The sequence below is a fragment of the Aulostomus chinensis genome, chromosome 17 (assembly GCF_037954235.1).
Source record: "Aulostomus chinensis isolate RoL2024-O1b breed Wild chromosome 17, RoL_Achi_v1.0, whole genome shotgun sequence".
Taxonomy (NCBI): Eukaryota; Metazoa; Chordata; class Actinopteri; order Syngnathiformes; family Aulostomidae; genus Aulostomus; species Aulostomus chinensis.
Window position 1 is genome coordinate 23,941,556 of NC_141336.1, and position 21,307 is coordinate 23,962,862.

Below are 21,307 nucleotides of genomic sequence, written 5' to 3' on the forward strand. Positions count from 1 at the left end.
GACAAGCAGTCAGCAGGATTCCACAGTAACTGCGACACTGGGCCGAGATTGGGAGCTGGAGGAGCTGGAGAGATAAGTGTAAAATCACCTTGCCCAAGGGTACAGGCTGCACAGATCAATATCTGTGAGAATGGATGCCCAACTATGGCTAGCAAGCACATGTACATAGAGTGAGTGTGTATCTGTGTCGTCCATAGTACACAAGTCTAAGATAAACAACAACATCTCCTGTTCAGAGGTTAAAAATGCTGGTGTTATCAGCAAACTTTTTTTTAAAATCCTGACCACGGATAACTCACGTCAAATACTTCATCAGTTTTGTCAGAGGTCGCTTTGGACAAAAGCGTTTGCTAAATGAAATTGCAGAATTGCAGAATTGTAGTTTTGTCTATTTTCCACATTCACGTGGACACAAATAGACGTCTTGAGCTCCCAAATACATTTCTCCCTCCTGCTTTACTTCTTTGTGACTCCAGAATGACGCAGGAGCCAGCCACAAATATTTAGCCCAAAGCTATTGGAGAAAACAAAGCAAAACTGTCCAAAAACGGATCTGTACAGTACATCCTCCAAATCACATCAACTGGTGTAATTGACAAAAACTACAATTTGAGCGAACACACACATTCAGGCAAACCTACTAGTGCATGCATTCCCTCAAATTAAAGTGCTTGTGGATTACTGAGCATACCGCTAAAGAAGCGTATCGCATCCTGGACGACACGCTTTTTGTTGCGTACAGTATAGATGCTCTATGCAGATTTTAGGTTTGAATAAATAACCAGAGACAAAACACAGACAAACACTGTCCACAACCCACAGCTGTGCATCTCACCCCACTGAGACTGAGTCAACAGCGTGACTGCCGGAGGGTGGCTTTGAACTGCTCCTTTGACTTGGGTAGAACAACCCTTGTTCTCCTCATGTTTGCATTACAACCCTTAGCATGGCAGCAGCAGCAGCATTAATCATTCTTGAAGGTTTGCTAGTTCGCTATCCCGTAGTTGTGCATTTGTTTTTGTTGTTATCATTACAGTTCATCAATTTCTGATGAAACCTCCTGCACTGTTTCATGTGATTCAGCAGCCTGGATTAATATCATGGACACAAGAAAATAGATAAATGAACTGGAAAAAAAAATAATGGCAGACAAGGGTTTATTTCATCCACTCAATTCACTTGAGCTTTGTTGTTAATACAGTCGTCGTGCCTGTGTTAAACTGTTGTGGGTTTTTTTCCTCAAATTTGAAAACACATCATTTTTGATTGGCAGCCACTTGAACTGTCAAATAGTTTAATTTAGATCCAAAGCTCTCTGGTTTTATTTTGGTCCAAGTTTATTTGGAATTTAAATTTACTGACACCTCGTAACCTGTTTTTGATATGTAAATAGTGACATTTGAATAAAAATATTACTCCTCAGTATTAGCATTATATGTCATTATCCCTATGATGAGTTAAAAATAAGGAGCCTCAGTAAAAAAAAATTTTTTTTTTTAAATCATGTAATTGATATTGACTTGTTCAGAGATCCATTATCTTCAGCCTATGTTGTCTAGTTCCAGGGTTCCCGTCGGACTTGGTGTCTTGAGACAGAGATGCAGGGATGGACAGATAAAAAGGATAATAAAATAATTGAGCTAAAAAAAAGGCCCTTAATTGTTTCTTAAATTGAAATCCAATCATTTCTATAAAAGTAGCAGTTGAGTTTTAGACCTTTGGGACTCTAGTGGTACACTCACGCCTCCCTAGAACATACTGCTGCTCTTTCTTGACCATTTTGAATGTCTATTACTGAGTTACCTCAGGATTTTCATTTTGCAATCAAACAGATTAGATTCACAAACCATCATTGGATTTCAATCAGTACATTTGTAATGGTAATCCATTTTTTTAATAAACATTTTGATTTGAGTATATATACACACATATATACATATATATATATATATACATATATATACACACATATATATATATATATATATATATATATACATACATATACACACACATATACATATATACACACACATACATACATATACATACACACACTGTACACGTATGTGTGTGTGTGTGTGTATATATATACAGAATATATATATATATATACAGAATATATATATATATAGAATATATATATATATAGAATATATATATATTCTATATATATATATATATATATATATATATATATATATATATATATATATATATATATATATATATATATATATATATATATATATATATATATATATATATACATATATACATATATACACACACACACACACACACACACACACACACACACACACACACATATATACACTGTAGTTTCACTCTCACATTGCAAACCTGTTTGGTTCCTCAATAAAGCGGCAGATGTAACCCTATAGGTTTTATCCTACAGCATCCTGAGAGTGTTCCTGCTGGCCCGAGGTGACACACAGGGAGTCTGAGTTTACACTACCACAGCTAATATTCCAGCAGCTGCTTCCTGCTGCAGGGCAACCCAGCAGGCTAATCCAACCCTGTAGGTTTGTTTTCTGTCCAAAAACTGAAACCTAAACATTATCTATCAAGAGTTTTAGATCCACAAAGAAATGTGATTTAAGGCAACTTAAATATGTCTTCAGAGCATTTACATTCATTTTCTGCAAAATATGCATTTTCTTCCTCGCAGACATCTTTCCACCACAGACACTCTGCTGGTATTTATGTTCGTCAGCAGTCATAAAACCCCCACCTTGTCCTTGTACACCTTGGACCCATTGATGCATTTGATGGGTGCTGCCTTTGGTCTGACATTATTTGCCTCATTTTTCATATTTTTCGTCCTCTCTGCTCATAAATAACACAGGCTGAACTACAACAAGAGGATATTTGAGAGTGTGAGCAGAAGAGGAGCAGGACGCATGTCGCCTTTACGGTATCTGGGTATGAGTTGGTATGCTTGTACATGTGTACGCAAGGTAACAGAGCTGTATTTCAATCAGTGTTATCTGTGTAAGACTGACAAGTGTCCTTCAGTGCCTCCCCTGTGTGTTTTGATTGAAGGGGCAGTCAAAATAGCCCCACCATCGTATGGCAATTTTATCTAAAATAAATGGTGCTGCATGTCCTTCCGTGCCACTGAATTCAACAATGCATTGCTTTCCCTCGCCACAATTTTCATTGGGCTGCAGTCAACAAAAGAAAAGGTGTTCTGCAATCCCATGTGTGTATCTGGCCAATGCAGCTTCAGCACAATTGCAAGTGGAGCAAATTGAAAGGGTGCAATCGGGGACATTGATAGTCTTCAGTGCTTCACACCCAAGAGACCAAAGTGGACAAATGGAGTAGAAGGCAAGTGAAATAATAATTAGAGTCCCTCCTTTTGCCATAAATCTGATATGGCCCTATCCCACAGCTGAAGAACTTTATTAGTGGCCTTACTCCACTTCTTTATTCATGCAGAAATCAATTTGAGCCTCTGAGCATTCGCCATTCATCTGTCTTCATTGCCGTTATATCAAATAATACCTTATATATGTCTTTCCCTTTTAAGCTGCAGATACTCTAGACAACGTTAAAGGACTGCACCAGATTAGGGACCACAGATCACATGACTTTTCCACTCTAAACAAAGCCAACTGAACATACCAAACCCTCATAAAAAAAAACACTCACTTGCAGGTACGGGAGTTTGCAGAGTAAACAAACGTGGAGGTGAGAGAGCGAGCAGCCACCATCCACACCAAGAAACAGTAGGAAAAACAGAAAGGAAGAAAAAACACAGTTATGCGCAGTTGCGGAGGTGCAGACATGGGGGTATGGGCTGCTGAGGGAGTTGGAGGTGTACAAATCAAATATATTTGGTGACATTACATACCAGAGCCAAAGCTAGGCTATGTAGGCCAATGCCAGGTTGAACAGATATTGTTGTAAAAATAATGACATAATCCTCCGTGGCCGCTGTTTTCTTTGGCAGTTGATGGCTGATGCGTTTGCAGTTGCGTTGGTCACAAATATAAGCTACCTGCCTGTGATCAGAGCCCGCTCCAATAAAGTCAGACATGTTTGATACACTTTGACTCAAACTGGGAGAGCCCTGTTGTCCTAACACACTCACCAAGTCGAGGCTGTACCTGACACACTTACTGTGCCAACTTGACACGCCAACTGATCCAAACCAATGCAGTTCCACTGCAAGTATTTATTTAAGCTGAGCTATCTAAGTCAGCTGTTTGTGTGTATTACAGTGCTCCAGACCCCCACCAGAGGGGGGAGAAAGGTATCTGCTCATCTAGTTGTAAAAATGATACACAGTATGGGTCGTTCCCAAGAAGCTGTCATATTTCCTTAAGTGATGATGATTTGTGTGTTACATTTATAAATTTTCAGGAAAAGAAAGGCGCCATATTGACAACAGAATTTACTCCGGACAGGCTGGCATGAGGGCTGTCCTCAGCTACCCTGCCTTTCAGAGTGAAAGCAATTCTCCTTAAAGATCTTCCTGCCCATTATAAGTCCACATTTTTCCTCTCTCACCTCTGGTTCTTTCTCTCTCTTTTAATGGCAAAATTGTCTCCAGGCATGAGCTCATTTCCTCAACCAAAGGGCATCGAAGGTTGAGTCATATAATTCTACATTTGTCTTAGAAACAGAGGGAGACAGCATATGAATCACTTTTATGGCCCCCGGTGTGCATGAAGCGTTGTCGCTGCAGCTGCTATAATATCTTGTCATTCACACAACGCTGAATGCCTGGTGCACTGCTGCCACTTTCGCAGTGAGTGCCTCCATGTTCCAAGGGGAGAAAATGATGACAACCCTCCTCACAGTAATGATAACATTTGGAACGCAGGACATGAGGAAGCTGGGTTGGAGACTGTCAGGCAGACAGTGAGCTGCTGTTACAGAGAGGGGGCAAAATGCCAGGACGTCTGATGCTTCGCTGCATGCTCCTCTCTGTCTGACAGCTGCCAGTATACCGCCTGAGAGCCAGGGAGGAGTCGAGATGAAAAAGTGATAGGAAACTCCAACTTTGAGGTGAGCTCTGATGTCAGGGCCCACAGTGCTTCACACTTACACAATATTTGTTAGGAATGCTCCCACATGGACACACTTTGTGCATTTGGCAATCACAAGAGCTCTATGTTCTAAAAGAAAGCGCTCAGATATGCATGATGAAAAGCGTGCCATCAAAGTGTGATCGCTCGTGTGTCATAACACGGCTCAACGCGCCCGGCTGCAGAGCAAAGAGCTTTCCCTTAACCTGTTTCAATTACCAAGCTGACAGAGGATAAACGGTGACCCTGTTACTGCTGCTGGAACATTGAACCTCCTAATGGACTGAATGAGGGAGGGTAAAGAGTGGGACCTGGGAGTCAAAGAGTCTCTTTAGGATCCTTTCAGACTCACTAGACCATCACTGAGGGCAGTCAGAATCCATATTCCCCCAAGAGCGACAGGGAACGTGTTGGCATGACTTCTAGGCAGACGACAAAATACATAAACAAAGCCTCATCCGGGAATTGTGCGCATGTGAGTGCCCTTAACACAGTGAATCATCTCCTGCAGCACTGACAACAGACACTTCACAAAACCTTTTGTGATCCATTTTCCTCATTTGTCAGGAGTGGTCTCTAAGGTTAAAGCATTATTTTTTAAAGTGGTTGATGAGAGAATATTAGATTGTCTATTAAAGTGCCCCACAGAGAGATTACATTATGGAAATAAATTAGATTAAAGAAAATGACCGAAACCATTTTTATAACACAAGATGCAAATGTGTAACGATCAACAATCCCTGAGATTGTAGAGACAGAAACTAGTCCTTATAAGTTGTCCTTGCTAGAGTGACCTCCGTAGCATTCAGGAAAACCAGCGCCGCAGTGTTTCTGAGGAGTATAGCTGGTGTGCAGCTGGCCATGTCTGATCCAGGAGAAGAGATCCAGGCTCTAGTCGCCTTCAAGGAACCAAGTACCAGCTCAGTTCAGTTATTCGGCGAGTCCTCTGACACCTACCAGCACGATCATTTATCGTAACGCCTCAAAATGTTTCATTCTCAAAGCTACATGGCTTTAACTTGAACGCAACTCTTCTTCCATATGTTGGAATCGCACAAAACGTAAGGAATTAGCCACCCTCAAATGTGTCTGGGTGCATGACTTCAATTCAACATCCAAACATATTTGAAAGTTGGCAGTGTTTGTTGTTAATTTCCCATCAGCAAAAACATGCAGATAGGGCTTCAGAGATGTGAGCAACTAATGCTTTACACAGTTGGTGGCATTCGGTCGACTGTTAGCAGGATTACATGAAAACCACCAGGCTGATTTTCACTTGGGTGAGGGATGTATCATGGATCCAGCTTATTACATTCTGGAGCAGAAAGGAAAAACTGCATTTTTAGAATTAGCTTTGGTCTTCACTCTGTGAGGGCACACACAAAGTAGCTGCTCCTGGGGGCAGCAGCACATATTCTAGAGACATATCTTAGCAACAAGACCATCACTGGTACCCTACTGCCCCACAGTTGCTGTGCAACTCCTGTGAGATGGAGCAGAGCATTCAGTCCACATGGCTACTGACAGCTGAGCAAGACGTTCTGTTCCTTTAACCCTTTCAGTCAGAGAGGTCACTTTACATGTAAACAGCCACAACAACAGCACAGCTGTTAAATAAAGGCCTTTCAAGATCGCATTGTAGCAGTGCAGAGCAGCAGCTGCCAGATAACGTGTCTTTTTTGGCAGCTACGTTTCAGGTCCTATCATATCTGTTCCATTATCTTGCAACAGGATCAGAAAAAAACATACATTTGAGAGCAGCTTTCTTGGGAATTTGGCAGCATCAAAATACAGGATGTAAGCACAGACAGGAGTGGAGACGGGGCGATCAGAGTCTTTGTTTGCTTTACGATACCTTATGACACTTTTCTGGTCTTTTTGAAAAAAATTCTTAACATTATTCCAGACATTTGATGGCATGGATTTGCAAATAACTGAAGAGTGTGCCACTGGAGTTGGAGGAGATCTCGTTGTCTTCTGCCATTTATCGTGAACGCAGCACGCACGCACACACACACGCACACACACACGGCAAATGGTCACAAACTATTGTTGCACCAAGTGCTTATTTAGCATCTAAGATCCCCAATGAAAGAGAATATCTAACCCAACTGTGACACATTAACGCCATCACAGATTCTGTTTGAAGAAAGACCCTCCAGGACAACACACAACACATCTCCCTTTGTGAATTCAAATCAAGCTCAGAGTTTATTGAAGCATGCCCAACTGACTTCCCCTTGCCCTTGGCATGAGCATCGGGTATCCCTTGGCAGGAAGTGAGAGCACAGTCCAGCATTTGGGATACCGCTGCGCCACATCCCCATCCACCGTTTCAAGGACAGAGTCCACCAGCACTGCGCCGGAGACTAAACCCACAGTGAGGCTCAGCAGGTAAACCAGGCCTGTTGCCCTTCTCCCCAGAACTCAACAATCTGACTTGCCAAACAAATTGGTCTTAGCAGCTGTTCCCCAATCTGCCTGTTGAGCAGAGTGTTGTGCACTGCTGCCATCATTGTGCCCCAGTTCCCCCCACTGCTGTGTTTCTGCTCAGACACCATAAGGAAGGCCATACGTGTTGTACCCGACAGCAATGACTCACCCAGACACCAATTCACCATCTCTGCCGCCTCAAATCTCATCTCCAATGACGGTGATATGACCCAATCTACTGCTATTCATGTGGATTAAAGTATCACGCAGGCAGGAGGCAGGGTAATGCGTGTCAGAAAATGATACCCCTCAGCTGTAATTTGTGTACCCTTATCCTGATTTGTTTCTGTGCCGTTAAAGGAAATTGCCTGTTGCGAAACAAATGGGAGGTTGTAGTTAAAGATTTAGGATAATTCACGGAAAACAAAAGACAAACAATGACAACTGCCACCTCACTGTGATCAGAGCAATGATGGCGGGCAAGCCAGGGAGACACTTTTTAGTCAATCTAGGCTGCAATGCTGCCACATCACCAAGAGAAGCGATCATGTTATACTTCAGAACATGAATCAGACAGGAGCTGCTGGCATGCTGAATCCAGTGTATGGTCCAAATGAGTCCCCATCTGATTTGTTGGTACATTTTAATGAGGTCCCTGCAGGATGGATGACATTCCATCCTAGAGCACATCCACTTCTCTTCCTGAACACTTCCTCCACTTCCACGTTTTCCTGCTGTATTTTAGTCCCTCCGTGTCCCACCTCATCATCACGCCCTTTATCACTCATTTGTGACCATTTCTTACTGACCACCTCTTCACCAGAATCCCATCTCCTCCATCAACACATTCCACTATCTATTTCTCCTGCACATCCCCATCTCCTTTGCCCTTTCCCATCTTCTCCCCAGCTCCCTGTCTTCTTCTATCTTCCCCTCATCCCTCCACTCTATTCAGCTCCTAACAGTCTGGGAGCCTTTTTTCAGAGAAAGTGATGGCTAAACAACAATAGTCTGAAGTGTGATGGCTTCTACCGAGGACCAGTTCCCACGTGAAACAGGTGTTTAAGGCTTAGCGGTGTTTCAGATGGAAGGTTGTGGACAGAGAGGAGATCCTACGCGGCTGATTTAATGTGCCCCAGTCAGGGCTGAGTGATGGCGTGCTAAAGATTTTCTGGCAAGGTGATCCACCCAGCAGTGTCCCTATTTTTCAACAATATACTTTTACAAAGGCATGTTTGGTGGACTTTCTGTTACCCTGGGATTTATAACTTGCCCTCTTTTGGCTGAAGTCCGGCTTTAGCTCGTCAGCCATTTAGCATTTCACATAAGGAAAGATGGTTAAAAACACTATTGCAGCATATTCTGGTGAAATATTGTTATATTTCATGCTACAAAGAGTTTTTCATACATAAATCTTCAAATGTCTACCAACACAAGCAATCAGGGCCTCTGTGCAAACTCCTGCCGCAAGGATGTCATGCAAAATGCAAGAAAATCCTAGCATTTTCAAAGGAAAATTAAACGATTTAAGACAGTGGTGGCAAGACTGTTTAAGAAAGATCTTGATCGGAGCCATTATTCAAACAAAACCTGCAGATAGTTTGATAACAATCATGACACATTCCTTTTCATTCGTGAAGGGACCGTGAGAATATGTTGCTTATTTCATGACCCACTAAAAGAAACAGATTTTCTCGGCAAAGAAAGACAGCTGGCAACTGAACTCACTTCCAGTACTGGATTGTCTGATGAGTTTCCAGAACAGGATTGAAGTGCGCCTTCCTATAGTTGGTTATATGCCCACCACATCTGGAACGAGCAAATGAATGTATTTGAGTCGGGCAGTAAACAATATGTTTCTGGCGCCGGTGTTAGCCAACAGGTGTGCACTTGCACATCCAGCAGACACAGAGCAACATTAGCATTCACTGGCAGCTGTGGCTGTGGCTCCAGGTACTTCTCTCCTAATAAGGCGGTGTGTTGCTCTATGCACCACAGAGTTCAACAGCTATTCGCGATGGGCGGACATGAGTCAGCAAGTTTACACTGATTTGCAATTTTTATGTAGACGTGCAAGATGAAACTTAGGCTCTGTCAAAGCCACGTACTCCACTCTCTGGTCAGTAATTGGTTGTTCCTGCTATCTCTAACGATGTGATTCATTTGCCTTGCTGAAAGCTGACCAGTTACCCTCAAAAATAGGGATGATGGACATTTTGCTTCGAACCTGCCTGGAGGCAAAATGCCCCCTTTTCAGTAATGGACTCACAAAGCAGCCGGAATGATAATTATTATGACTCAACACATAAGGGGCAGTGATTGCCGGTGGTTTACAGCTCATGGAGTCATACAGCATTAAGTGGTTTAAAAGATCAAATTGTAGGAGTGAAACACAAAACCACCTGAGTCTCTGTGAAGCTCCAACTAAGAAAGGGAAGTAAATGTTTTCCAGAGCAACAACCTGGCTTCCGTCACGTTGTCTTAGCCCTGCAATCGCACACAAAATTCCTTGAACAGTCATTCAGCACTGTATTCTCCTCACGTGCAGCTTTTCAATATGCTGCTGTTCTGAAATGTTTGACACTAGAGTGCTGCAGTGAAAGTCAACAGCAATTCTTTTGAAGCAGCCTGGTGTCCTGTTGTGAACGTATTTTTATTTATTTCCTTCCATTTAAAAAAAAAACAACAACAACAACACAGGGATAAAAAGTTTCCCTTCATGTCATTAGTATGCACCCCATTTTTCAAATTCCCTCTGTGTCAGCACTCAGCTCCCAGTTCATCACTTCCAGGATAAAATACCGCAGTGGCTGTCTGTCCCAATTTATAGACTTCAAAAAAACCATCATTTCAGTCTTCATGCTTGTCACACCTAACTTACCAGTCAAACACTGCCTATGATCTACTGTGTCTTTTTAACGACCATCTACCACACTTTACTATCCTCTATCTTTTATTCAAAACTGGGTCTGACAACCACAAACTGGGCCAAAGGGAGAGAGATTAAATTAAAGACTGACAGGAGAAGTTCAAACATGCTGCTGTGGAACCACTATTCATACGCGACGCTGTTTTGTTTTGTTTTTTATTTCCAGTTGGCTGCTTGAAGCTCACTAAGCAAAGCCAGCACTTTAATATCTATGCTAAGACGTGACAGCGGGCCGTCTACATGCGTGAGCTGTCAATCTTTGGCACAAACTGACCAGTTTCAACTATCAATCATGAATTCCAAAAAGGTGAACTGGCGGAGAAAATGACAACCTTTGATGCAAACGACAAATATTTAAATCTGTTATTCTATAAAAAATATATATTTCGAAAAACAACAACAACAACAACAACAACAACAAAGGCGTATGCCAGCAGTGCGTCATCTCCTGGGTTGTTTGGTTCCACAGTGTTTATCTGAAGGAGGGTTGGTGCTTTGTTAACGGCCGGAGGATTAAGTACAGAGGACGTTCATCTGGTGTTACAGCAGATGTTACCCAACCATCCGTGGTGTAATTATTATCACTGCCATTATGAAGCTTCAGATGGAGCAAAATGCAGCTCCCAGCGCACCAGAAGGTGTGTATCATCTGTCATTACCCTGGGAACAGCTCTGCCGTTCCCACCTTCACACAGCTAATGTTAGGTTTACACACAGAAACCTGACCAACTGGACTCATGTACAGTTGTGTTCAGTGTGGACGATGTGAACATTTCCACGGGTGTCAGTCACACAATTGCACAGCGGTTGGCGACGGGGTCATTTAATGGGTTTCTTGTGCAGTCCTCAAACAATACCGGCTCACGCTGACAGGTTCATGGTTCAGGTTGGAGGCGAGGACAGCTACAGGAAGAGGAAATGTGATGCTAGGGAAGTGGGCTAGTCGCCGGGCCATGTCAGGCTACAGTGTAGCTACAAAATGAAGCCTCATGTAGCAATGCTGTGACCTTTGGCATCATTAAAACTGGCCTACTGGCAGGAGGCCGTCCAGACTGTCCAGGAGGGTCAGAGATATGCCAGACTGCTACTTTTAAGGAGCAACTCATGCTGGACGTCACTGGGAAGTTCTGAATCTCATAAAATAAACGAATGTCCCTGAACCACGTCCAGTTTAAACAACTACAGCAGGTACAAAATAAAACACAATCATCAGCTAATCAGCAGTAACCAATTATGCTAATTGTGCCACTCACCCTCAAAACTGTAAATTAATCCAGTGACTTGGAACTCCAGCAAAAATGGTCTTCTGGCATTGTTAAAGGTCCAGATAATCCGTACTCAGTCCAACGGTTAGTCCTAATCGTGTAATATAGACCGTTTCGCCTGGCGACTGCTGAATTAGCAAGCAAACGAGCCGCAGCTGCGTTCACACCTCATGATAGCCGTCCAACAACAGACTGATTGATTGACACCCCCATTGACCAATCAGAGCGCTCGATTTTCGTTTCACTTCTTTGAAAGGAATAAAACACCCCGTGCGACGGTGGTCTAAATTAATAACAAGAAGGTTAAAGCCGTCCTAATCCTCCCAAATGTGATGGAGAAGTTTTAAAATGTCCGTAACTGGTATTTTATTGGGTTCCATTTAGTTGTTTTTTTTTTTTTAAGAAATTTGATCTTAAATCAGATCAAGTCTTCATGCTCTTATTACAAAACTTGATTCTGAATGTTGTGAACAAAACTTCAGTGTGTTACTTTTTCTAGTTTAAGATTTCAATTTATTCTGTATGCTGTTTTTTTTTTTTTTTTTTTCTCGCACAGTTGACCCTAATATCATCACGACTTAAGTTAAACTGACAACTTCTTTAAGGGTTGGTATTTTATTTTAAAGACACAATATAAAATGTACTACCTGGGGCTGCAAACAGCGGCTGTAAATCCGTCTCCAGAATGAAAATGTGGTGTGTGCATGACCCCGCTGACCCGCCGCTGCCTCCCTGCTGTAAAGACGGGAGCTCAGATTTCCCAAAGTGGGTCACATCCAGTTTACTGCAGTGAAGGTATGAACAGTAACTTTGAAGTGTGATCCATTTCCTAAAGTAATTGAATTGCTGCCTTTAATGGGTGGATTTGCTCATTTGATTTTCATATCTGCAAACTATTTTCCAGATCTTTTACCGTGTCCAAATTAGGAATTTAATAACTCTTAAGTGGTCTCCTGTTTCTTGTTAGACTTTTTATTAAAGAATATGAACTCATTTTTCCCTCCTAATGCTGCATTTGTGATATTGATAGGGTGTTTTTTTCTTACTCTTTTTTTCCCCTGGACTTTTGTTTCTGTTTTGGGTCTTCTCTTGCTTGACTTCCTGGTTGTTTACTGTCCAGCCTGGTTGCTGTCTGCTTCAGGGTTTACCACCTGTTCTTCATCCTTTCATTACTCCTGCCGATTCCTCGTCTTCATCAGATCTTTTTTTGTTTTTTTGTTTTTTTCAGGCCACATGGTCAGTCTAAATGTCAGTCTGGTCCAGTTAGACTGCCAGGTGAATTCAGCATGAGAGCGTTCGTGCTTCAGAAGAAGTGAACGTGTTACCAGGTAGGAGGGGACGACCATTGATGGTAAACACCTACATTGACAGGGCGGCACGGTGGAGCAGTGGTCATCACTGTGGCCCCCAAACAAGAAGGTTGTGGGTGGAGCCCCGGCTGGAGCACGGGGTCTTTCTGGGTGAGTCTCCATGTTCTCCCTGTTCCTGCTGGGTTCTCTCTGGTACTCCAGCTTCCTCCACAGTCCAAAGACATCAAGAGGGACCAGGTTAATCCAGACTCTAAATTGACCGTAGGCGTGGCTGGGAGAGCCAATGGTTGTCTGTCTCTATGTGTTGGTCCTGCCATGGACTGGCGACCTGCCCAGGGGGAAGGCTGCTGGGATAGGCTCCACCCCCACCACCCTCAACAGGAGAAGAGGGAGAAAATGGAGGGATGGACCTACATTGACTTTAAGTGACATCTACTGGCCATAGTGGTCATGACCACAGGCCATTAAATCGTATGACAGCAATATTAAGTGAAAATCTGTACAAATTGGCGTGTTGGTGTGGTCGATGGCTCAGAGACTCCCAGTTCATTTCCTGCTGCCAGAGGTGTTATTAATAATTTGGGAGCACATATGACCTTGTTGCTAACCAGGTGCTGCTGTGCGGACGCCTGACCAGACTTCACGGCGATTCGAAAGTTATCAAACTAATGAGAACAGCGCTCTAACTGCTCCCGTGCCGCCCAGCAGAACCGCAGCTCCTGATCACAACCCTCGAGCTCGTGAAGTAAAGACGGTGTCACCAGAGTGGAACTGACGCGTCGTAGAACGCTGCAGTATTTGATCACGGGGGAAATGTGCTGATGTGTCGGCTGGTATCAGAGGCTTGGAACAAATGATGTCTCGTGGTTGTTTGGGTTGGAGGACATTTTCCCACCACCACAGAACTCCCTGATGACCTGCCTGTATTTCAAATGTATCCAGTGGCAGACCAGAGTCTCTCGTCACCGAGTCGTCCTTGAGAACCAGGACTGTGAGGGTGGGTCCACAGCCTCTCACTCAGGGGGCTGTGGACCTGGTTCTCTCCAGAACTGCAGCCTCTGTTCTTGTGCTGCGGCTCTCAACTGAATGTTGGTTGATCACTACATCATCATTGCAAGGATAATAAATTACTGGGTACTCTATTTTACAAGGCGTGCTATTCCATTTAGTTTTACGCTTCAGAACTGCCTTATTAAACAACCGCATTATACACTGAAAATGTGCTTTAGAAACAAAACAATGATCCCGAAACGATTATAAAATACTGCCTGTTCATTTTGAAAAGAGCAAGTCGAAATAAATGAAACCTACTTGTCATTTGGACGTGATGTTCCTCTGCTTAATGAGTGGATGTGTATTTTCGTCTTCAGGAGGAGGAGACACTGCAGCACATGCAGTATGTAATGTGTCATGTGCAAACCAGATGAAGTGTGACCACTGTCACCTGCCGTACCCGTGAAGGGGGGTGGAGGTGGGGGTGGGGGGGTGACAGGGGTTAATGGGAAACTAAACTGCGGTGCCAGGGAACTTCTTGTCCAGGTTTCTGGGCGAGATAATAAGGCTGCCTGTCACAGGTAATTACTGTCATCAAATCGCTGAATAGGGTTTTTTCGACTCTGTAATGATGTAATATTACAGAATCCCCACATCAGGCGCATAAATGCATTCTTACAAAATGTCAATGCTATGGTTTTGGCTCCTGATTTGCTTCAGACCCAATCACACAATCACTCCAGAGTTCAATTAAAGCGAGTGCCGGCACCGCGAGTGGTACAAATATTTACATCTCTCTGAAGATCTCTCTGATTCGTCAAACTGGCAGGCTGAATCTGACATGAGCATCACACAAGTGAGAGCAGGCAGACAGGTGTTCGCTTCGATGAAGGACACACAAGAATGTTGTCATGTCCCCAAGATTGTTGGTACTTTGCATAATGAAAAAAGTCAATCACACGTTTATCTGGCATGTGGCTGAGAGTTATATGCTAATCTGGAGGAGGCAGACAATCTGTTGTTGACTTAGTTTCTTTTGGAGGACTTCAGTGTGAGGAGATTCTGTGAGCTTCCTCATGGAATGACATCATGAGTCCAGTCCATCTGTCGGGTCAGATTCGATTGTCGAGCTCAGTCAGAGCCCTCACAGGGCTGCTTGAGGGTCCTCCAGGGGTTCAGTTATGTAAACGCAGCAGGCTGCACCCAGGCGCCTTTCACCAGCGTTTATTATTGATCAGAGATGCTGTTTGAGGGGGTTTATTGGACACCGACACAACATCTCTCTTCTCATCTGGCTAATTTAGTCATGACCTTCCCTTGTTGTTGGGAAATGTGAAAAACACTGACATAAAAAAGATTTTTTAGGGTAAGATCAGTGTGTGTGTGTGTGTGTGTGTGTGTGTGTGTGTGTGTGTGTGTCAATTCTTGTGAAAGCTGTCTGAATGTAGAATGTTAGATTTGGACAAAAAATCAAACTGCTTCACACGAGGGTCTGCAGCTTGCTGCGTCTGTCTGGGGCTAACTGAGCATCGAAACAAGCGCAGCAAAGAGAATGTCAGGCAGACTTCTCCAGGAAAACCACCAGAGGACAGACTTGCAACCCACAGCTACAAATTTTGATGTTTGGGTGACGGATGCCATCTCGTGACCATGGCAGTTTGAACTCCAGGTAAAGAGGACATGTGGGTCACTCAAACCTCCCAAAGTTCCAGGTGTAGCGGCGGCCAGCTGCGACAGCCTGACAGGCCCCCATCCGAGCTGGCCCGCCTCCCAGTGGGCCTGTGGTTGCGAGCCCAGTGTGGGACTGAGTATGACAAACAACACAGGCTACTACGGAGGCTGGTTTGGGTGGTGGATGCATCTCCCATCCACCAGGGTTTGGCCAGGGACGGCCGTGAGTCACGCTCATTGCCGGCGGTGAGAGTTTCCTGCTGTTTGAACGGACGCAGCGGCAGGAAACCGCGGCGTGATCCCTGCCGCCAGCGAGCGGTCAAAACAGTGTTGTAGATTTTAGAGGCGATTTAAACCACACTTACTCAAAAGCTTGTGAGGGCATTTGTTGCATTATTAAAAGCATTTGGTGAAAAATAATTGGAGAAAAATGAAAAGAACTATTTGTGTTTATTTATTTATCTAATAGTTTATTTCATCCACTGACAAAAGAAAAAAAAAGAGCAATATAACAAAAACGCAAAGTTTTCAAATCTTGAATGAAAGGGAGAAAAAAAGAAAAATTGTATTTCTCTGCCCAATTCTACAAAGAAACCAATTTACAAAGAGCACAATCTTAAAAAAATTATACCAAATAAATAAAATATCTTCAGCCCACAAAGCCACATACAATCCTTTGCTCTCGGGATTTATTTTTTCAATATTTTTAATCTGTAAAATAATCACAGTGGTACTAAGTCTGAACCCATTTAATCACATCTCATTAACGTACCACCTTTAATTATCTTTTAAAATGTGATGCTTGATTTTAAATCTGGGCTGCACGGTGGTGCAGTGGTCAGCACTGTGGCCTCACAGCAAGAAGGTTCCGGGTTCGAGTCCTGGCTCGGGTGTGGGATCTTTCTGGGTGAGTCTCCATGTTCTCCCTGTTCCTGCTGGGTTCTCTCTGGTACTCTGGCTTCCTCCCACCATCCAAAGACATGCAATTTGGGGACGAGGCTGATTGATTCTCTAAATTGACCGTAGGTGTGAATGGGAGTGTGAACGGTTGTTAGTCTCTCTGTGTTGGCCCTGCGATGGACTGGCGACCTGTCCAGGGTGAACCCCGCCTCTCGCCTGTAGACGCTGGGATAGGCTCCACCCCCCCGCGACCCTTACTAGTAAGGAATAAGACGACAATGGATTTTAAATCTTTGGTTTCTCCCGTCAGATTGTTTGACAAACTGATTCCTTTCACGGAAATGCAATGTTCCAAAATCTTTTTTTTTTTTTTAAAGGTTGTGTTTCATTATAAGTTTTTAGTTTAATGAATACACATTTGGTGCATTATAACACACTGAGGTGTCGTTTGGACAAAAATGAACTAGTGTGTGTGTGTGTTTGTGTTTGTTTATGGTACCACTCACACACACACACACACCATTTACACATCAGCAGGTGACAATGTCGGCTCACTAAAAGTTCTCATTATCTCTCTTCGTCTGTGTACTTGTTAGCGTACTTGTTCTTTGTCAGTTCAGGTCTCTTCATGAAACTTGCTGACTTTATTACGACATGCAGAACATCAGCAGCTTCCTTCAAAACACAGCTAATCAGCACCGTTGAAGGAAAACGTGGGTCCCTTTTTTTTTTAAGCGAGATGCATGATTACTTTATTTAGCAATCAGTCATGTTTACCATAAATTGGCTTTGAGACAAAGAACAAGCACGATAATTACGCAAATACTTCGCTGTTTCTGTAGTTCATGTCTGGAATGTACTGTGTGTGTGTGTGTGTGTGTGTGTGTGTGTGTAACCTATAGCTCTCCGTAGGACAGGATGCTACGTGTGACTGGGGTCACTGGGCGATGGCGCTAACGCCTCGGCGCTGTGACAGCACCGGCGGTGAAGCGCTGCACCATTTCCCTTCCCGTCATCTTGCGGGATGCTCTTGTAAAATTGTTCCCTCCCCTCACAGCCAGAACACACATCACATTACTGACCATTTGGAAATCATCTCATTTCTCTCTTGCCCTCGTCCCTCTACAGAGGCACCTTGAAGTGCTTCCATTTCTTTAAAAACGAAAAGCAAGAGGATGCTGGAGAGCACTTGAGCTCTCTAGCATCCTACAGCTGTTTTTTTTTTCTCTCACCAGAGATTTTGTCTTACCTTACTCTCTGTTTTAACTCAGAAAAACAAGCTCCCACTCATTTGTCAGTGTTCCCTTATCTGCAGCAGCCGTGCTGTGTTCTCCCGGACCTCTCTACACAACTCAGGTTGTTTGGGCTGGGTTGGAGTGGGGGGTGAGGTGGGGGGTGGGGGGGGTGCTGAGCACAGCCTCTCATACCAATGACCTACTCTTCACATCCTAGAATCCCTCGCTGTAGACAATAAATATCCCTACGAGCAGGATTCTGCTGCCCTGATATGTTGGGCTTTCTGGGATCTGAGGCGCTGAGAGCTCTCCTACCCCGAATACTGAGGCCACGGCTTTAGTGCCATGAATGGAACACGCACTCTTCAGGGAAAAAAGAAAAAAGACAAAGAAGAAAGAACTAAGATGTGCTTTGATGTCGATTGCCCTCGTCGACCAAGGAAGTGTTTCTCGCCTCCGCCATTGTGGGCAAACTCAACTTCACGTCCACAGACCTCTGTGTGGGCTACTGTGCTGACTTCTCGTCAGCTTTGCATCATGGCTCTTTGTTGCAAGTAGATATTAATAGAGCACAAGTGCATCAGTGCACACAGGCTTGCCAGAGGTAGCATACACAGAGGAGTAAATGTTCATAGAGAGCTTCTGAGTAGCCCTATAGCTGCAATATAGACATATGGAGTATTAGTAATAGTAGTGAATTGATACAGGAGGACTTAGCATCCGTTGTTTGGCTCCCTCATCACCACACAGTCGGGAGTAACACAACCACTCAGCAGCCAACTATACCCTTGAAACCCTTGTCCACAATCGTGCTGTACTCAGGATCCATGCTAACAACATTGTTGATCCTCTGACTTTTTACCCAGCTTCACTAGCAGGTCTAAATGTTTTCCACTAGCACTGATGACACATGTTTACTCAGCTAAGCTCTCAACCTTCAGCTTCAGCTGTGTTTCATGCTAATTGTTGTAAAAAGCAGAGAAGTGTTCTCAAATTACTCCTCCACGTGAGTGAAGTATTGTCGCCATGTAAAGCTTTTTCCAGACTGGAGCGCAACTTAAGGTACGCATGCCTGTAGCATTATTAGCACTGTTGCATTCTAATTGTCATGTTGGTGTGAGCATTTAGCATGCAGCAGCAGTCTGCTACAACAGTCAACTACAGACTCGCAGAGCCACTAGCATGGCTATATATTTGAATAGAAGTCAATCTTAGAATATTCTATTGAGGCTTTCAGTTGAAGAATTTGGTACCTTTGCTGTGAAGGTAATCCCAGTGTGACCTTTCCTTGGTCTTTTGTTTGAGTTAAATTCCAGCTCAGTTTGAGTCTCACACAGACTATTCTAGACCAGAAAGCCCCTCTGGTCCAGATGCTAATTAGTGTCTGGTAGGCATAATAGACTTATGGGTATCGAAGCGTCTGGCTGATATGAGAGTGAAATCCTTTCAAGCAACACTGATGACGTCACCACGTGGAGTAAAAAGGGCCTCAAAGAAAAAGGCCTGATTGTGAAATGGGCCGTTTGTGCGACTGCGCTCATATAGCATATTGAATACAGGCCAAGTTCACGGGAGCAGTGGGAAAATTGAAAGACTGGCAAGTGACAGAGGAGAGGAGAGACGGAGTGGTAACGTGAGGAAAAGCATTCGCCACTCAGTCAAGGCGGCAGAAGAAGCCAGAGAATTATCTGCATAATCCAGCTATCGTTTACACCCACACTATCACTGCTGGCCGCTGGACACATTATGGATTTACATGGAGGATTAGGCCATGATAGCTTCTAGGAGATGATGACGATGACGACGGAACCCATGACAAGTACAGTGAATGCGCTCGTATTCATGCCGATTATGACATATATACACTTAATTCAATGTTAATTACTAGAAAACAGCCAATCCTCCCATGTCAGAAGCTGCAAGTCAGCCATTTTTTTAAATTCTGAAACATTATTGAAACAATCACCCAATTTTTCAAATTGTTGCCAGTTAATTCTTCAGTAAAATCAAGAAATTGTTGTTGTTTTTTATTTTACTATTAGTCAAATTATGTATCGAAATTTCGTAATGTTTTTTTTCGGTAACTATGTAAGTTCAACGTCTTGCTACCAAAAAAGGGAAAAGAGAAGGTGTTTCTTTTTTTTTTTAATTCAATCAAAACCTCTTCACCACCAGAAAAACCTGTCGCCTAAATATTTCCTGATGCTGACACGTCATGGCTGCAGGACCCGACTCTATCTGTCAGACGAGCGTGAGCCCTTTACTTTGTTTGTCTGAGAACTGGACCCTTTCATAATGGAAGTATTCATATTTTATCATTTCATTTCATAGTAAACAAATACAAAGCCATATGAGTGGAGAGAGGACCGCCGTTCATGGTCATGGTATATCACCTGCACCAGCGCTACACGCTCTCAGGAGCTGAGTCCTGGCCACAAGTCCGGCACATTGAAAGGTTCTGAAAATCCGAACCGATTTTTTTTAAAATGTGAGACTCCGCACGTGAGGATGTACGATGACAGGTTTAACAGTTTCGGTCTGACAGTGTGTGCTGACGACCGACACAGCACACAGCAACGGATTCTGAGTCTCAGCTCCCCAAACTCAAAATCTCACACGGTCAAGTAGGACCTGGGGGTAAACAACTGCAGGACAGTTGGACTGTGGTATGACTTACAGGATACAAACGCTTGTGTTGCTGCCACAAATGAACTGGTTGGTCCTCCATTTCTGAGCTCCATCTCCCTTTGTGCTTCACATGCCTTCTGCAGTCAGCTTGCTTCCTGATTGGCTGTCGTTCCCTCCACACAGAGCGGAGTGGATATTCAGGGTCCAACTTTTGTATGGTTCGCCATGAAAGGTGTCTGAGATGAGCTACACTCACTGTGCTATCACCAAGTCAGAGACGGAGTTCATCACATACATGAGCTTCACGTCTGCATTACTGTTCCCATCAGCCAATGCAAACACGAAGCAGAGACTCTAAATTCATATTTGCTTAACATCAGCATTTAACAGGCCGCACCGCTGTTTCCCCTGGAGCTCTGCTGCGCCTCACAGGCTGCCAGCATGTCTTCTGAAAGGGCAAAGTACAAACAAAACAAAAGGAACAACAAAGCTCCCTTTCTGAGCGGGCGACGGCCATCAGAGGGTAGGATATGGAGGGGGAAAAAAAGGCAACATTGTTCTGTCCAGAACACACTTGTTGCTGCCATGACGACAGTATCAGCATCATTAATCTTCTGCAGAGTGTCAGGGGTGATGAAAATACCACACAAGTCACACACCACAGCTGCTGACTTTGCTGAAGCTCAAAGCCCAGTGTGAGTCTCAGGAAAGGTATTGGCAGGTGACAACGGGTAACACACGCACACACGCGCGCGCGCGCACACACACACACACACACACACACACACACACACACACACACACACACACCATCAAGCTGTATAAATTAGCAGCCATTCTTACTTGCCTGTCTTTCAATCAATCATCTGATCCACTTCGGCAG

The 21,307-nt window shown here is 43.7% G+C and overlaps 1 protein-coding gene across 3 annotated transcripts in view; it reads right to left on the reverse strand.

Annotated features, from left to right (window-relative positions):
* The window catches only part of alk (ALK receptor tyrosine kinase), a 334,907-nt gene that overhangs the window by 212,203 nt on the left and 101,397 nt on the right, over positions 1–21,307 (reverse strand). Inside the window, exon 1 of one of the 3 annotated variants that reach the window (XM_086182131.1) lies at positions 11,676–11,886. The exons of the other annotated variants lie outside the window; for them this stretch is intronic. The gene's annotated coding sequence lies outside the window, so the exon portion shown is untranslated. Of the gene's footprint in view, positions 1–11,675; positions 11,887–21,307 lie in introns of those variants that run through there. 3 annotated transcript variants of the gene reach the window in all.